At 42.8% G+C, this 18843-nt stretch overlaps 1 pseudogene; it reads right to left on the bottom strand.

Moving 5' to 3' along the window:
* Positions 1–11690: 11690 nt before the first annotated feature.
* Positions 11691–18843, bottom strand: LOC123575274 (large ribosomal subunit protein eL32-like; annotated as a pseudogene).

The following is an 18843-nucleotide window of genomic DNA, read 5'->3' as shown; positions in this document are numbered from 1 at the left end:
AGGACAAACAGGCCTCCTTTCCTCCTGGTCTTACACTTTGCAGGGAAAGCAAGCAACAGGCCAGCTAGCAAAGACAGAAACACCATCATGGTGAGTGCCGTGGTGAGCATGAGACAGATTTATGCAATAGAGGGAGGATGGGGGGTAGGCATCTTTGAATAGAGGTGTTGGAGAGCCCTGCTGTACAGTCAAGAGTTGACATGAGGTCTGAAGGCCACTGTGTCTGCCACCACCTGCCACCTGGGTCCTGGTTGAGGAGGGTTGGAACACCCAAGCTTCCCATGGAAATTAAATTTCTAAGGTAGGAGATTTGTAGGGTAAGATAAAAAAAACAAAAACAAACTAACATTGGCTGAGTACTTATTATATACACATTTTAATGTGTAATTAAGTATCCTACAAAATTAATGAGGTAAGGATGAATTATGCCTTTTTAAAAACATTTTTTTGTGATAGAGTTTTGCTGTTATCACTCAGGCTTGAGTGCAGTGGTGCAATCTCAGCTCACTGCAACATCTGCCTCCCAGGTTCAAGTGATTCTCTTGCCTCAGCCTCCCGAGTAGCTGGGACTATAGGTGCCCTCCACCACACCTGGCTAATTTTTGTATTTTTAGTAGAGACGGAATTTCACCATTTTGACCAGATTGGTCTCGAACTCCTGTCCTCAAGTAATCTGCCTGCCTCGACCTCCAAAAGTGCTGGGATTACAGCTGTGAGCCACCATGCCTGGCCTGATTTATGCCTGTTTTTAAAGATAAGAAAACTGGAGCCTGGGTGAGCAAGTAAATTTCTTAGCTGGTCACCCAGGTGGGAAATGGGATTTGAGATATGATCTCAGTTGTCAAGGTAACACACTGAGTGCTTAATCATTAAGATCTCACTGTTGCTTCATGTATCAGATCACTTTACTGATAATGTGAACATAGTTCTTTGTTAAGGGGGCTGCCCTATGTACTGTGAAATATTTAGCAGCATCTTTGGTCCCTACCTACCAGACGCCAATAGCCCCTCTCATCAATTACGTTAACCAAAAAAGTCTCCAGATATTGCCAAATATTCCGTAGGGGCAAAATCATCTTGGTTAAGAACCACTGGTCCAGAACTTTTATGACTATATCTTAGGAAATACATTTCTAATCTACGGAAGGTAAAATATGTGCCCTGCCTTCAGATGCCACCTACAATATGCTGATCACTCCAGATCAGATATTTTCCTGCTCCAGAAATATGTAACCAATCATCTATTGGATATTTCCAAGGTGTTTCCGTTGCCATGTCCCCAAGACATCTGAACTCATCTGACACCAGGCCCTCATCTCCCCTGGTGTTTCTGGTCTCTGTGAATGGCTTCTCCAGGCTCATACTTGCTCAAACCAGAAACCCAGGGAATCATCTTAACTTCTTCCTCTTCCTCATCTATCTCAGTCAACCAACTGAGTCATGTTATCCTTTGTCTTAGAGCTGTTCACTCTCCATTCCACTGGGACCAAGGGTTCAGTTAAGTACAAGGTAGCCAGCAAAGGGCACTTAGCCTAGGGGCAGAGGGGCTGGCAGGAGCCCTAATCCACATAGATGCTGATATGGTTTAGATCTGTGTCCTTGCCCAAATTACAAGTTGAATTGTAATCCCCAGTGTTGGAGGTGGGGCCTGGCGGGAGGTGTTTGGATCATGGAGGTGGATATTCTGCTTGGTACCGTCCTTGTGATGGTGAGTTCTCATGAGTTCTGGTTGTTTAAAAGTATGTGGCATGACCAAGAGCAGTGGCTCACATCTGCAATCCCAGCACTTTGGGAGGCCGAGGTGGGTGGATCACCTGAGGCCGAGAGTTCAAGACCAACCTGACCAACATGGAGAAACCCCATCTCTACTAAAAATACAAAATTAGCCAGGTGTGGTGGCACATGCCTGTAATACCAGCTACTTGGGAGGCTGAGACAGAAGAATCACTTCAACCTGGGAGGCGGAGGTTGCAGTGAGCTGAGATCATGCCATTGCACTCCAACCTGGGGAACAAGAGTGAAACTCCATCTCAAAAACAAAAGCAAACAAACAAACAAAAAAAGTATGTGGCACCTCCCTCGGTCTCTCTTGCTATGGCTCTGGCCATGTAAGATTCACCTCCTTCCCTTTAACCTGCTACAACCATGATTGTAAGTTGTCTGAAGCCCCAAGAAGCAGAAGCCACTATGCTTCCTATGCAGTCTGCAAAACTGTTAGCCAATTAAACCTTTTCTTTGTAAATTACCTAGTCTCAGGTATTTCTTTATAACAGTGCAAGAACTAATAGAGATAATTGGTACCAAGGAGTAAGGCATTACTAAAAAGATACCTGAATACATTGAAGTGGCTTGAAACTCAGTAATGGACAGAGGTTGGAAGAGTTTGGAAGGCTCAGAAGAAGACAGGAAGATGAGGGAACATCCTAGAAACTTGTTTAATGGTTGCAATCTGAATGCTGATAGTAATATGCACAGAGATGGCCAGACTGATAAGATCTCAGATGGAGATGAGGAACTTATTGGAAACTAGAGTAAAGGGCACTTTTGCTGTACCTTAGCAAAGAGTCTGGCTGCATGGTGCCCCTGCTTTACATATCTGTGGAATGTTGAACTTGAGAGTGATGATTTAGGGTATAGGGAAGAAATGTCTAACCAATAAAGTGTTTAAGATGTGGACTGGCTGCTTCTAACAGCTTATGTTCAGATGGATGAACAAAGAAGTGACCTGAAATTGGAACTTATATTTAAAGAAGAAGCAGAGCATAAAAGTTTGAAAAACTTGCAGCCTGGCCATGTGGTACAAAAAAAAGCCCATTTACAGAGGAGAAATTCAAGCAGGCTGCAGAAATTTACATGAGTAAAAAGGAGCCCAGTGCTATTAGCCAAGACAATGGGGAGAAGGCTTCGAAGGCATTTCAGAGACCTTCATGGCAGCCCCTTCCATCACAGGTCTGGAGGCCTAGAAGTGAAGAATGGTTTTGTGGGCCAGGCCCAGGGCCCTGCTGCCCTCCACAGCCTCTGGACAATGCTCCCTGCATCCTGGGAGGCCTCAGCTCAAAAGGCCCCAGATACTGCTCAGGCCACTGCTTCAGAGGGTACAAGCTGTAAACCTTGCCAACTTCTACATGGTGTTAAGCCCATGGGTGCACAGAATGCAAGAGTTGAGGCTTGGAAGCCTCTGCCTAGATTTCAGAGGATGTATGGAAAAGCTTGGATGTCTAGGCAGAAGTCTGCTGCAGGGATGGAGCCCTCACAGAGAACCTCTACTAGGTCAGTCAGAGGGGAAATGTGGGGTTGGAGCCCCCACACAGAGTCCCCATTGGAGCACTGCCTAGTGGAGCTGTGAGAAGGGGGCTACCATTCACCAGAATAGCAGATCCACAGGCAGCTTGCACCCTGCAGCTGCAAAAGACACAGGCATTCAGCATCAGTCTGTGAGAGCATCCACAGAGGCTAAATCCTGCAAAGCCACCAGAGCAGAGCTACCCAAAGCCTTGAGAGGTCACCCCTCACCAGTGTGTCCTGGATGTGGGACATAGAGTCAAAGGATATTATTTTGGTGCTTTAAGGTTTAATGACCATCCTGCTGGGTTTCATACTTCCATGGGGCCTGTAGCTCCTTTCTTTTGGCCAATTTCTACCATGTGGAACGGAAGTATTTACCTAATGCTTATACCTTCATTGTATCTTGGAAGTAACCTACCTGTTTTTGATTTTACAGGCTGATAGGTGGAATGGACTTGCCTTGTCTCAAATGAGACTTTGGAGTTAATGCTAGAATGAGTTAAGACTTTGAGGAACTCATTAGGGAGGCATGATTGTATTTTGCAATGTGAGAAGGACATGAGATTTGAAGGGATCAGGGGTGGAATAATATGGATTAGATCTGTTTCCCTGCCTAAATCTCAAGTCAAATTGTAGTCCTTAATGTTGGAGATGTTACCTGGTGGGAGGTGACTGAATCACGAGGGCAGATTTCTCCCTTGGTCCTGTCCTCATCATAGTGAATTATTGTGAGATCTAGTGGTTTAAAAGTGTGTGGCACCTCACCCCTCTCTCTTGCTTCTGCTATGGCCATGTAAGCTGTGACTGCTTCCCCTGCCCCTTCCACCATGCTTGTTAAGCTTCCTGAGGCCTCCCCAGAAGCAGAAGTTGCTATGTTTCCTGTACAGGTTCCTGCAGAACTATGAACAAATTAAATTTCTTTTCTTCATAAATTACTCAGTCTCAGGTATTTATAGCAATGTGAGAACTAACTAATACAGATGTAATTAAGGGCCAGAAAACCAGCACATCTTACCTAGATGAGTGGAACTGTCCCCTCCCTGTCCTTCCTGGTCTTGCCACTCTCCTCAATCCATTGTCCCTCCTGTAGTCAGAGTTACCAATATAAAGCCCCCATCTAACTAGAACACTCTGTTTATAGTCTTGCAGAAGCCCCTCACATCCTGTATCATGGAGCCCAGCTCCTCCCTGGCTCCCAGGACTTTGCAAGACATGGCCTTCATCTGCTTCTCCCACTTCTCCACCCATCATTCTTTCTTTCTATAGCCATATGCAGTTTCTCAAACATACCATGCTCTCTCTCACCTCCAAGCCTTGGTTCATGCAGTTCTTTTTGCCCAAAATGCCCCTGCCTACAACTTTTCACTTGATTTCATCATCTCACTACCATATAAAATTTAATAACAGCCAACATTCAACTTAATTGGTCTCTGCTTCCATGAATATGTCTTTGATCCTCCTTGGTTCCTGCGTCCTTCCTTGGGGTACTTTGGTATTACGTGTTTACATGATGAAAGCACATACCACATGATGACCACACATGGGTACTTAAGGATAATGTGTGTGACTTACCTATTTTTGGCATTACTTTGTGCTTAACCAAGAGAAGGCACTCATTCAATACTTTTAAAATAGTAATAATAATAATGATAATTTTATTTCTGAAGATGAAATTAGACACTGAAACATGTGATTCCCATGCATTAGCTCAGGAATCCTCACAACCGCCCTATGTGGTAGAAACTATTAAACATAATTTGTGAATATTGAGACTAACATACTTATTTTCCTCAAATAAAAGAAGACTTGAATCTATATATTCAAAGGATACTCTATGTCAGAGAAAACTGATCCAAAGTAGTCAACACTGATAATATACGCCTATAAAGTTATTGAACTTAAGGTAAAGAAACAATTATTTGGCCAGCCAGGCAAAAAGCTCAAGTCACATATAATAAGGGGTTAAAAATCAGGCTGATTTTCTACAGGCCGCAGCAACCCAATATCAGAAGATTCAATATCAGAACGTAAAGTGGAACGACACAACACAACAATACCTTCAAGAAAAGAATGTGTGAGACAAAGATTTATACCCAGTAAGGCTGGTCTTAAAGACAAATAGGTTTAACTATGCAAGAACTCAGGAAACGTTCTCATGAGTCCTTTTTGAGGGAAAGAAGTACTGAAAGATGAACCTAATTTCTGCTCACCACAATGTCATGGAGAACTTTGACAAAAGGTTGATTGTGAGCATGGATATATTTAAATATATTTAACTGGTAAATTGAGGCTAAAACAAAGATGGAGTTTGGGTGACAGAGCTGAATACAAATACAGCTAACGAAAAGTGGGATGAGAAGTATTGTAATTTTGCTGATATCTTCATCTGCAATAGTTGGAAGTGTAAGAATTGTTTACAATTGACACATCAAATAGTGGAGTTCTAAGCATAGTTAATAATTAAAAGATACTGCTAAGAAAAATAATAGCCTTAACTGAAATCCAATCAGGGAGTGTGAATTTTATTATTACTTATGGGAGTGAACTAAAAGAAACTAAAGAAATAGACCAAGATATAATTATGCAGACAGGTATTATAATAAAAATATTAACTTTCCGAATTTTAAGAATCACTCACTCACACACACATAGAGATCACCTGTTAAATTTTTAAACTCTTAAAATAGAAAACAATACACAAAATCATATGACAAAAAAAGACTAAATGTTATTTGTCATATCAGTCACCGTAAATGAGTTTAGCTTGCCTATTAAAGAAAAAAGTTCCCAGATTGAACTACAGAGAAAAACTCAATGTATAATGTATCACATTTAGACATATCAAATAAAGTGGTTCATACAAATTGAAAATGCAAAGATGTGCAACACTTGCAGGCAAAAACAACCAAGAGAAAGCAGTGGTCACAATCTTAATATCAGACAAAGCGGAATTCTTCCAAAAAAAGCATTAAATAAGACAAAATTGAAAACTTATAAACTAAAGGGTATAACTCATGATAAAAATTAAAGTTATACATATTGTAACTAAATATAATAGTAGTAATAGCCATAAAGTACAAATTATAGGAGCTAAAAGGAGGAAGAAACAAAAACAATGGTTATTAGGAGAATTTAATTCATTTTCGTTTAAGTCCCTGATAGATCCAAAAATTCAAATACAGAATTAAAAATATAATGTATAAACTATATTTGGCATATATTTCAAATGCCATACCCTGAAACTAGAATATATTCCTTTTTAAATTTTTTAGGTTGTTTTTTTTTTTTGAGACAGAGTTTTGCTCTTGTTGCCCAGCCTGGAGTGCAGTGGCACGATCTCAGCTCACTTTGACTGCAACCTTCGCCTCCCAGGTTCAAGTAATTCTCCTGCCTCATCCTCCCTTTTCAAATGTTTTTAAAACATCTTCAACTGAACATACTAGGCCAAAAAGAAAACCTTAATAAATTCCAAAATGTCAAAACAGTACAAACCATTTTCTGACTATAATTCAGTAAGACTAGAAATTAATAATAAAACTATAGGCTCTTTTACTTGGAAACTCTGAAAAGTGTTATCTTCTAAATAACTCTTTGGTCAAAAAGGAAATACAAACCCAAACTGCAGAATGTCTAAGGAATAATGCAGCCGAACATATGGATAGAGATAAAAAGTGCTCATAGAAAAATTCACAGACTTAAATAATTATGTAAAATTAAATAAAATAAAGTATGCATTAGACACAAAGGTTAGAAAAAGAACATTGAAATATATGACTAGAGAGAAGTCACTTTAAGGATAAAAGCAGAAAGCAAACTAATAAGTGAAACTGACATGTATTCATTTGAAAAAAAATAAGACAAAATAGATGAACTATAATCCAACCTGCTTAAGAAAAAAAGGAAAAAAGATTCAATAAATAAGAAATGGTAAGTAGGAAAGAATCATGAAAAGAGAGAAAATTAAAGAATCATGAGACCACATTGCTCAACTTTCAAATAAATTTGACATACTACTGCTTATAACGTACTCTTAGCCAAAAAAAGAACCTGAATTTGATCTAGCCTCCAGATGGAAGAATGCAGGGGAAATAAGAACATACTAAATGATACCTAGAGAGAAAATCAGCACGTTTCAGATTATAGAAAGTCTACCAGGAAGGCCAGGTTTGGTGGCTGACGCCTATAATCCCAGCACTTTGGGAGGCTCAGGCACATGAACCACTTGAGGTCAGGAGTTCAAGACCAGCCTGGCACACATGGTGAAACCCCCATCTCTATTAAAAATACAAATATTAGCTAGGTGTGGTGGCATGTGCTTGTAGTCCCAGCTACTCAAAAGGCTGAGGCAGAAGAATCGCTTGAACCTGGGAGGTGAAGGCTGCAGTGAGCCGAGATCATGCCACTGCACTCCAGCCTAGGTGAGAGTGAGACTTCATCTCAAAAAAAAAAAAAAAAAAGGTCTACCAGGAAAATGACTTTGTTTATTCAACAAATAAATTCTGAGGAAAGATATCTGGGAGAGGAGGAGGTGAGATTTACAGAAAAACCTATACATGAAGAGATTTAAGACACATACCCAGCAGGTGTAATTGCCTAGAGCTTATTTGGACCCTGATTTCAACAAATAACTGAATGACTTCCTGTTTAAAAAATAATACTTATGTTTTAGTGACACAGCCTGAAAGTTCTGCAAGCAAAAGAATACAATATCCCAGCATTGCTTCAAAATACTCCAGACTCAGGAGGAGGGTGGGGGGAAGCAGCGTGGGATTCCACATGCAATAGGAGTGACTGTGAAATGATAGTTGCTGGGTCCTGGGTAGCTGGAGCTCAGTATACTATTCTTTCCTAACCTTATATATGTCTAAAATTTTTCATAATGCAAATAAACTTGAAAAAATGTTTGGAACCCAGGTGAAATAAAAATCTTTCCAGACAAAAAATTTATGAAATTTGACCCCAGAAAATAACAAAAATTCAAACTTTGTAATTACCAGAGAATAAATATAAAAAGTTGCCAGAAAGTTAACCATCTCTTCTTCCCCACCTCTGAGCAAAAGGGAAAAGATGTTTTCACAGAGGACGTCTGCCAAATCCTTAGAAGGTAAACAGTTCCAGCATGATTTATATTAATCTAGTACATAGAGAAAAGGGAAATTTTGTAATTCTTTCATGAAGTGAAAAACACATCAGCACCAAATATTGAGAAAGATTTCACACAAAAAAATGTCTCCCAAATAGATGTTAAAACAAAGATTTTAAATAATATATTAACAAATAAAATCTAGTATGACACTAAGAGAATTAAACATTATGACCCGGTAGAATTTATGCAAGAATTCAAGAATGTGTTCCATATTACAAAATCTGTTAACATAATTTATTATAATTACATAAAATACAAAGGTACACTTGAACAAAGGAAATGATGTAATCTGTTCTTGGTGAGGGAAATTCAATTGTGTAACAATGCCAAATCTCTCTAAGTTGGTTTCTAAATTTAATGTAATCCTAACAAAAATATCAAGTTTTAGTTTTGGTTTTAGAAGTAGACTAGACAGGCCAGGTGTGGTGGCTCACGCCTTTGGGAGGCTGAGACTGAGGGATCACCTAAGGTCAGGAGTTTGAGACCAACCTGACCAACATGGTAAAACCCCGTCTGTACTAAAAATACAAAAAAAATTAGTTGGACGTGGTTGCGGGTGCCTGTAATCCCAGCTACTGGGGAGGCTGAGGCAGGAGAATTGCTTGAACCTAGGAGGCGGAGGTTGCAGTGAGCCAAGATCGCATCATTGTGCTCCAGCCTGGGTGACAGAGCAAGACTATCTCAGAAAAACAAACAAACAAACAAACAAAGTAAACTAGATGATTCTAAAGTCTATATTGAAAACAAGGACAAATCTGAACAAAACGAACAATGACTAGGGGTCCAGTCATATCAGATATTAAAATATGTCATGGAGCTCAATAATTAGTGAATTTGATTAACCATTAATTAAATTAGTATTGCACTGTTACATAAATAGTCCAATGTAACAGGAGAGAAAGTTGATTAATACAATAAGATACATTCTGTAATGTAGTATAAAGTAAGATAAAAGTGGTATCTTAAGTCAGCAGAGAAAAGATTCAATAAAGAATAGTAGGTCCACTGAATATCAGTCTAAACGTAGCTCATTTCATACACTAGAATAAATTCCAAATAGATAAAATAGTTAAATATAAAATTTCAAACTATAAAAATATTACAGGAAAATATGGAGTAAAAAGGCTTATTTAATTACAGTTCAGAATCCAATATTCATAAAAGAATTGATTGACAAATTATACGATATACAATTTTTAAAAATTTCTACCTAGAATAATAAAACCATTAGCAAAATCAAAAGACAAAATCAAGCTAGGCAAAATATTTGCAAGTCATATTACAGATCAAGCTTTTAATCTTCATAATATGTAAAGTGCTCTCAGAAATACTAAAAAGAGTAGTAACGAAAAGAAAAATGGGCCAAAGATATGAATAGAAAGTTCACAGTAAAAAACAGAAACAGTTTTTAAAATACAGAAAGACACAACATAAGAGATAATCAAATTAAAACAATACTGAGATACCATTTTTCATCTATCAGGTTGGTAAAAAAAACTAAATATTGACCATACATTGTGTTTGTGAGGTTGGGAGGAAACTGGTAAATTGCTGGTGAGAGCGTAAATTGGTACAAACTCTATGGAGGGCAATTTTGAAATACTAGCAAAGCCATGAAAGCATATACACCCTTTGAGCCATCACTCTCATTTCTGGGAATTTATCCAACTGATAAGCTTGCTCAGTTACTAAGTGACAAATTATTGCAGTATTGCTTGTAGTAAAACATTGGAAACATACATAACGTCCATCAAGAGGAGACTAATTAAATAATCTTACTATATCCATTAAATGGCATATATGCAGGTGCTGAAAAGAATAAAAATATTTTTATATGTTATGAGAGATACGGGATATATTGGTACCTGAAATAGGATGCCAGAGGTGTTTATGGTATGCTACTTTGTGTGACGGAAGTACGTGGTGATAAGCATATACCTTTATACATGTTTGTTTTCTGTAGGAATCTCAGGAAGGTAATAAAGGTGGTTATTATGGTAGGGGTGGGGAACTCAATGGATGGCGGGCAAAAATGGGGATAAGAACTTTTCCTGTGTGCCTTTCGAAACTGCTTATTTTGTAAGCTATTGAAATGTATTTCCTATTCAAAGATACTTGATAAGCATTGAAACCTTTGCAAAGTTAGCACAAAGTCACGTGGAGATGGAGGGGTACAAGGCAGAGGTGAGGAATGGCTCCTGTGTTCCAAGGAGGAGCCTGGATAGGCCCCTCAGAGTCTCTGCTCACAGGCAAGGGGCTGGCCGACAGACCGCAGGTCGTAACACTCCCAGTTGTGCAAGAATGAGCAACCCCAGACCATCCAGGCAGCCCTGAGTCAGCATCCGGCCCTGCCTCTGCATGCAGAGAAGTGGCTTTCTCAAGGTGAGTCCATGAAGAACGTGCTTCTGGCCTGAGTTGACCTGTCTGGGGCAAAACGCAGGCTTTACCAACCTTTCCCAACTGGAGGACGCACCCAGCTGTCTGGCGAAAGCCAAGGTTGTGTCCCACAGTCAAAGCCAAGTAGAGGCCCGAGGAGGTTGTCCAGGCAACCCAGCAACGGCAGAGGAACAAGAAAGCTTCCGTCAGCCATCACCTAGTCAGACTGTCCGCTCCCTTTCCTTCCTGAAAGCACAGTGTAGCCCAAGGAAAGACAGTGTGGGTTTCTGTGTTAGATAGGAGAGCAGCTTCCAGCTCTGATGCTCAACAGTTAAGGGTAACTCTGGGCAAGTCGCTTAAGCTCGTGAGAACTCAGTTTCCTAATCTACGGAATGGGTACACTTGTGACCAACTTACAGAATTCTTGGGAGGATTAGAAATAATGCATGTAAAGTGCTTGGTATTTTGTGCTCAGTTCAGGGTAACCACATGGGATCCATGTGTTAACATATCTTTCACTTCCAGCTCTGCCTAGTGGAGACTTTCACCAGGGAGAGATCTCTGAGCAACTACCTAGCTATTATCTAGCCTCACTAGATAATTGGTTATGTTCACATAGTCTAGGTTTAGCCAGATGGGGCAAAGGGACTAGGTCAGGAATGGCAAATACCCTGACCATGTGTACATGTCACATTTCTATGCTACGTCTAGGGTAGAGATTGCTAGTCTACCCTAGACATAGCTAGTCTACCCTATGACATGGAGAATTCTTCTCAATGCCATGTTCCAGACAGCCATTGTCCATTGACTGACGTGCAGGAGAGGTGAAATCCACTTAGTAATTCTAGATAGATATCTAAAGCCCCATCACAATCTTGCTTCCTCTGATTTCTCAGATTCTGTCAAAAATGACAATAGAAAGCACTTTTAATACTTAAAGAACATTAAAATAGATTACCACTTTCACATCATTTAATTAACATCAAAACATTTCTCTTTGATGTGATGTGGACCGGGTCATGAACAGAGCTTTCCTGCAAGGTCCTGCTCTACCTTGAGGGACTGGCATTTGGCATGAACTCAACCCCTGCCTGGCTCACATTTCTTCAGGAGATTCTGTAGGACCAACACATGTTCTTCTGCATTCGCACTTTTTATTTTGTTTCTTTATTTTGGAGACAAGATCTTGCTGTGTCACCTAGGCTGGAGGGTAGTGGCACAGTCACAGCTTACTGCAGCCTCAAACTCACAGGTTCAAGCGATCCTCCCTCCTCAGCCTCCTGAGTAGCTGGGACTACAGGCATGCACCACCACATCCAGCTAATTTTTTTGTATTTTTTGTGGAGATGGGGTCTCACAGGCTGGTCTCAAACTCCTGGCCTCAAGTTATCCTCCCACTTTGGCTTCTCAAAGCGCTGGGATTATAGACATGAGCCACTGCACCCAGCCTACAGTTACACACTTGAAATAAACGCTGTGTATCCAGTTCACTCGGCACTAGTTCTCTAGGCTCTGCTGTGGTGGCCCTGTGGGAAAGGAAATGGATGGAAGATATTTATTAAGTACTGACTGTTTGCTAGACAATCTATTTAATCTCTTCAGTCATCTTTTGAGGTAGATGTTACTACCCCCATTGTACAGTAGTAAAATTAAGGCTTAGAGAGTTTAAATGGCTTCTTCCCAAGGTCTCAGAGCTAGTAAGCTGGCTGAGTAAATTTCCTGCCTGTTTAAACAACAGTTATGAGGCAGAACAAATCCTCCCAAACGAAACTTGTCTGGATCTGATTTCTGTTTGTTCCTTAACTTGAAGTGTTGGAACATATTTGGGGCCACAGAGTGGTAGAGCTGTTTAATTTGGATGCACAGGGCACATGGTTTCACTATTATAGCTCGTTTTGTTTTGTTCTGATTTCTGCAGCACTGTGGAATGGTCAGCCCACATCCCTATGGAACCACCCACCTTTCCAAAAACTCCTCCAAGCTGGTAAAGGCTGGATTGTCCAGGAAGTCCCCCACTGTGCCTTATTCTTCCTGGCACCCCTCTGCTCCACTGATGAAGGTTCAGCCAGGAGTCCTGGGCTGCCCCTCAGTCAAGACCAAGCTAGCTCATGGTCACTTGTGAGAGTAAGTAAAGCATCCTCATCCTCATCATCATTATCATCATCATCATCCTCATCTGACAAAAACTGATCCCACACCCCCATGCTGGGGTCTGGCTGCTAAAGGCAAGAACTCTGCTGAGCACACCACTGCCTGGGCCTCACAGTGAGCTATGCGCTTGTACTTCATATGATGTATCACCGTTTATCTACACCATGGATTATGCCAATCTCATGGGATAAATGCTATTTTTTTTTGGCAGTTTTTACAGTTTTATTTAAACACAAAATGTGCACATGAGCTGTCTACTCATTTTCTTTGCTGCGCTGCCTGGCATTAGGGTTGGTGGCTGTGATGGCTAGCTGGGCGGCTCTTTTCATGATGGCTTTGTGGTTCTTGGAGGAAACATTGTGAGCAATGTCAGCACGGGGAGATTCGTTGCAAATCAGCAGCACTTCCAGCTCCTTGACGTTGTGGATCAGGAACTTCCAGAAGCCTCTGGGCAGTATGTGCTTTGTTTTTTGGTTGCTCCCAATGTTGGGCATCAAGATCTGGCCTTTGAACCTTCTGTGAACCCTGTTGTCAATACCTCTGGGTTCCTGTCAGTTACACTTAATTTTGACGTATCAGTCTGACTGGTGATGGATGAACTTCTTGGTTCTCTTTTTGATGATCTTGGGCTTCACAAGGGGTCTAAGGGTGGCCATGATGCTGAGGAGATGGCTGCCACCTCGTAGGCAGTACTGAGAAAGAGAATAAATGCTGTTATTAAACCCATTGTACGGATGAGGAAACTGAGACTCCAGAGAGTGAAGTAGCTTGTATAAGGTCATGCCCTTAGCAAGTGCATCTGGATTTACATTCTGAGCTCTTGACTAATCTATGTTGCCTCTAATGGGCTCCGTCATTAGAGTAGTGAGATTACGTCTAATTATGAGTAATAGAAAAAACCCCCAAATAACAGCCGTTTAAGCAACATAGGCGTTTACTTCTCTGTTGTGTCCAAGGCAACCCGAGGAGCTGTCTGGGCTGGTATGGAGCCCCAGAGTGTTGATTAATCAGGTTCCTTCTCTCCGTTGTTCTGTGCTGCATTGGTTTCATGCCTAAGGTCACCTCGTGGTCCACAGTAACTGCTGGAGCTCCAGCCATTGCATTTCACTCTTGCCAGCATAAAGGAAGAAACAAATTAACTTGTGCATGCTTTTTCTTGAAGCGTATTTTCTAGGTTTCAACCACTTCTAATTAGACTGCGTTGGCCAAAACACAGTCACATACAAGAGAAACCGGGAAATATTTATTTGGGCTGGATATCTGTTAAAATTTGGTGTTCTATTATGAAAGATGAAGAGGAGATTGAATACAACCTATTATTTCTTTATTTGAGACCAAAACAAGGGCTTGGGCTGGGAATTAATGTATTCATTGTTGAATAATGTATTCATTGTTGAATAATTTATTAATTCTTCAATATGTAGAAAGGGTTTCCTCTGTGCTCATCTGATTCTCCATCCTGGGGACCCAGGGTAACTAAGACAGACACAGTCTCTGCTGCCGTGGTCTCACAGTTCATAGCCATACGGTTAGAGTCATGCCTCTGACTTGAATGGGCTTTGTGACTCCAATATACCACATCCTTCTCTGAGCGTCGGTTTTTTTATCTACAGGATTGTTGGATCCTGTAACTGATAAGGACCTTCTAGCTAGAATATTCCCTGATGAGGTGTCTCTGAGATTTAGGAGAAAGGTCGGATGATAAAGAAGCTGGCTTCCATTTACTCCCTGGGGATAACAATCACTAACTTGCTGGGTTATTGTTTAAATTGGGTGGGTCCCGTGGGGCAGTGCCCAGAAAGGTGCCTGGCAGAGAAGGGGATCTTTTATTTATGTCCCCCTGTCTCTTCTAAGGAAGAAGGAAATTCCCTGGCCATGTAAGGAGAATGCATTTGGAGCTTCAGGACATCCAGGGCGTATGGGGTGCTCAGGGCTTGGAAGCTGTCAGGGGAGGCTGGAGGGTACCAACAGTCTCCCATTCATTCCCCACAGTACCCTGACTCTGGAAAATTTTCTCCACCCCTAGGGTAGAGGATCACTGCAGACTTTTTACCCAGCGTGGGAAGTCTCTCTGAGAGGCAGCACATGGATTCTGGAGCCCGTCAGCCTGAATTTAAATCCTGACTCTGTCACCTACTAGCTTCTAGTATGGGCTAAATTGTGTCCCACAAATTCGTAGGATGATATCCTAACCCCTAGTACCTTAGGATGTGACTGTATTGGAAGACAGGTCTTTACAGAGGTCCTCAAGTTAAAATAAGATTACTAGGGTGGACTAATCCAATGTGACTGGTGTCCTTAGGAGAGGAGAAAACATGCCATAGGTACAGAGGGAAGACCATCTGAAGACACACAAAGAAGACAACCATCTACAAGCCAGAGAGGCCTCAGAAGAAACCAGCTCTGCCAACACCTTGATCTCAGACTTCCGGGCCCCAGACCTGTGAGGGAATCCATTTCTGTTGTTTGAACCCCACAGCCTGCAGTTGTTTATTTTGGCAGCCCTAGCAAACTGCTACAAGCTCTGTGATGTGACACTTTTTTCACTTAAACTGTCTGTGTTCACTTTCCTCATTTACAAAACTGGTAGCATAGTAACATCTCCCTCATACGAATGTTCTGAGGCTTTCAATATGGAGAGTCCTTAGAACAGGGCCTGGCACAGGATTTGCTGTCAGTAAGAATAAGCTACAATTACGATGGATGGTGAGTACCCGCCCACCTCCTCTCCACACCTCAAAGGCCGAGGTTCCTGTCTATGCTTCTCCCTCTAGCATTCAGTGGAATTGGACGCTGTGCTCCTAGTAGGGAACATTCCCGGACAAACCAGGTCTGAGCTAACTCAATGCATGATGAATGAATGAATGCAGCCTTAAATGTTTACTGGAAACAGGCGTTTCACTCAATACCGGTGGATATCTCAATTGTAAATGCTTAAAGGCACAGATAAAACTGTTTGTAGTCGGTTTGGTACCTGAGTGCCTAAGGGTGAAAATAGGGGATTTCTTTTAGGGGAGAGGCAGCGATGCTAACAGTCACCTACCCAGCAGGTGAGCCAGGCCGGAGACACCTGGCCCCAGGCCAGAGGCTTACCTGCATCTTGGGAGGCTGACACAGCTGCCTGGGGAACGCGGCGGACGAGGAGGACGTGACTGAGCACGCGGGCAAGCAGGTGCAAGGTGGCAAAGCTGTCAGAGAAGCTAGGGAGACACCTGAAGGGATGGGCCGCCTGGTAGAACAGCGCTCTGCACTGGCATCCTGCAGAGAAGCCCTCAAATGCCGCCAGCAGAGCTGACGGGGGTTGAGCAAGGCCCTCGGATAGGGGGTCACCCAGTTAGTTGCCTGGTGGGTCACCCAAAGCAGGGCCTACCCTCCAGGCTTGGGATTGACTCCTGGGTCTGGCTTCTCCTCCTGCCCTGCCCTGGGGAACTTTATAAAAGGCTTCTCCAGCACCTATCTGCAATGGAATTTCCGTTGCTTGGATATAAGACGCATGTGAAATATTCCATTGTATTCTCCCTGCACAAATTTTAAAAGATTCTGAGCAACACACAGAGGTGTCACCTGGTACTTACTTCCCCCTGCTGCTGGGGAAACCCCTGGACAGAAGGGCCTGTCCACCCCCAGTGTCCCCCATGAGGCTTTCTTCTTCCGCCTTGTCTACTGAGTTTCTATCTGAACCCTCCCCTTCCCAACCTTCCCCGTTTTCTGGTTATGGATCCTTCAGCTCTTCCACCTATTATACCACAACCCCTTCTGGGAATCTAGGAAAGCAATCACGGAATCTAGGAATACCATTGTGCCCAGAGTTGGGGGTTGGAGTCCACAAAGATATTCTGGAGAAGATGAAGTTTACACCCAGTTTTGTTGGAGGCCAAAGGCAGCCACCCCAATTCAGCCTCCCATCTGCCAACGTGCCCGTTCATCTCATCAACACTTATTAAACCTCTACTGTGTGTAGCCAGGCTCTGGCTGCTGGGGATACACTGGAGATGTTTCTCGAAGAGCTAACCCCCACAGAGGAGAGACAGGCCTGCAAACAGAAAATGGGGCTCACACGTGACACTGCTTTTCCAAAATACCTTTTTTTCAGAGTCATCATCGTGAGGGGCTGGGACACGTGGGCAGTGGAGACTTGGCCAGAGAGGCCAGCCTGGAAGGTCTCCAAAGGAGGGCCCTACAGAGGTGTTTCGAGGAACAAAGTGTCCACAAACTTCCTGTGCTTGCCAGGTAGAAGTTATTTGCACACACGTCCTTCCTCCACACAAATTGTATCCACCCCCATGCGTAATTGTAGGCCTCCTCCTCCACATTGACTGCTAGAAATCATTAAAACTGTCCCTGAAAACAGAGGTAGTCTTCACCTGTTGTGCAGAGGAATAAAGAAAGTTTTCTCCCAGTGCTTTTTGGGGAATTGTTCCGTGTTACTTACTCTAGATAGAATTGTCTAGACAAATAAACCAGTAGACCAAGAGAACATTCTGCAATGATAGAAGTGTGTGCGGCCAGTCTCAGCAGCCACTGGTCACAGGGGTTATTGAGCACCTGAAGCATGGCCAATTTTTAATTTCATTTCCTTTGAATGAATTTAAACACACACCCGTGTGGCTGCCGGCTGTTGTATTAGACAGCGCAGGTCTAGCCATCAGGGGTTGTCCCATCGCAGAACCGCAGCCGCTGTATTATCACGGACATTTCTTCTCAAGACCTGTTTTCTACATGCCAGCTTCATGCACTGCTGCTGTCGCCCTTGCAGTGGTGCAGAGGTCCCAACACGGTGGCGGGGAAGGGGGCAGGGGCAGAGATCTGAGGCCACAAGTTCAGATGTGCAAGAAATATCCATTTTTCTTACTTTTTTTTAAGTCCGTGGGAACTTGCAGCCCTCATTCCGCTGGCTCAGTGGGAAATTTGGTCTCTGTCGTGAGTGGGCACCCAGCTCCCCTGCACCAATGTCAGGCAAAGTTTCACGTGTTCTTTCACAGAGCGGGCAGGCATTGGGGAACTCAGGGTTTCTTCGGAGCAGGGGTTGCTGCCTGGGCACCAGTCTCTCCAGACAGGGTGGGTTGAGGACATAGCAGTCCCTCTACCTCCCCAGGGCAGGAGCAAGGGTCCCTGCTGCTAGCAGAACCCCAGACCCTGCCCCCAGCTGAGGCGAAGTGTTCTTTCTTCTCCAGCTTTAAGTTTCTCTCCTTCCCTTCTGAGATTCTTGATCAAATCTTTTCATGCCTTAAGTCGTATCAAAACAAAAGTCAAACTGTGTCTTGCTTTGGGCCCGGTCACCCTAACCCCCAGGTCAAGAGGGCTCAAATGGCCAGGTTTCTTCCCAAGAGCCCTGCTGAAAAAAATAAAAAGAAGAACCCCACTGTCTAATACTGCAATACATTATTCTTCCTCATAGGACCATCACTCCCCATGTGGAGAAAAGGGGGAAAGACCTGGAAAAGACATTTGCAGCAAAGGAACAGTTTTGTTAGGGTCTGTGGCCAGCAGGTTCCAACGTGGCAGACTCCAAATGATACTAGTCACAATGGTGGCAGCTTCCTGAGTGCCTGAGGTGCAATCATCTCCATAAGCCCTCATGACGAGTTGGATGTCGGCATGCCCATTTCAAAGATGAGGCAACTGAGGTCCCAAGAGGTTAGACAATGTAGTTGAGATCTGCAAGGAATAAATCCAGGTCTCTTTGCCTAGAGGCTTCAGTTCCTGCAGGCAGCCTGGAAATAGATGATGTAAACGAGTGTAAGGAGAGAGGCAAGGCAGCAATTTGCCTTGGGAATGGGGTGTCTCCGAAGTAAGAAGCCAAGCCCTCAGTCAGGAGATGAGTCAAATCATTCAGGTGACTCCACAAACCAAGAGACCAAGCCAGCCTGGCGTCCCAAACTGCT

Source organism: Macaca fascicularis, chromosome 8, assembly GCF_037993035.2.
Source record: "Macaca fascicularis isolate 582-1 chromosome 8, T2T-MFA8v1.1".
Classification (NCBI taxonomy): Eukaryota; Metazoa; Chordata; class Mammalia; order Primates; family Cercopithecidae; genus Macaca; species Macaca fascicularis.
The sequence above is the reverse complement of the archived record's forward strand: the minus strand, read 5'-3'. Positions and strand labels throughout refer to the sequence as shown.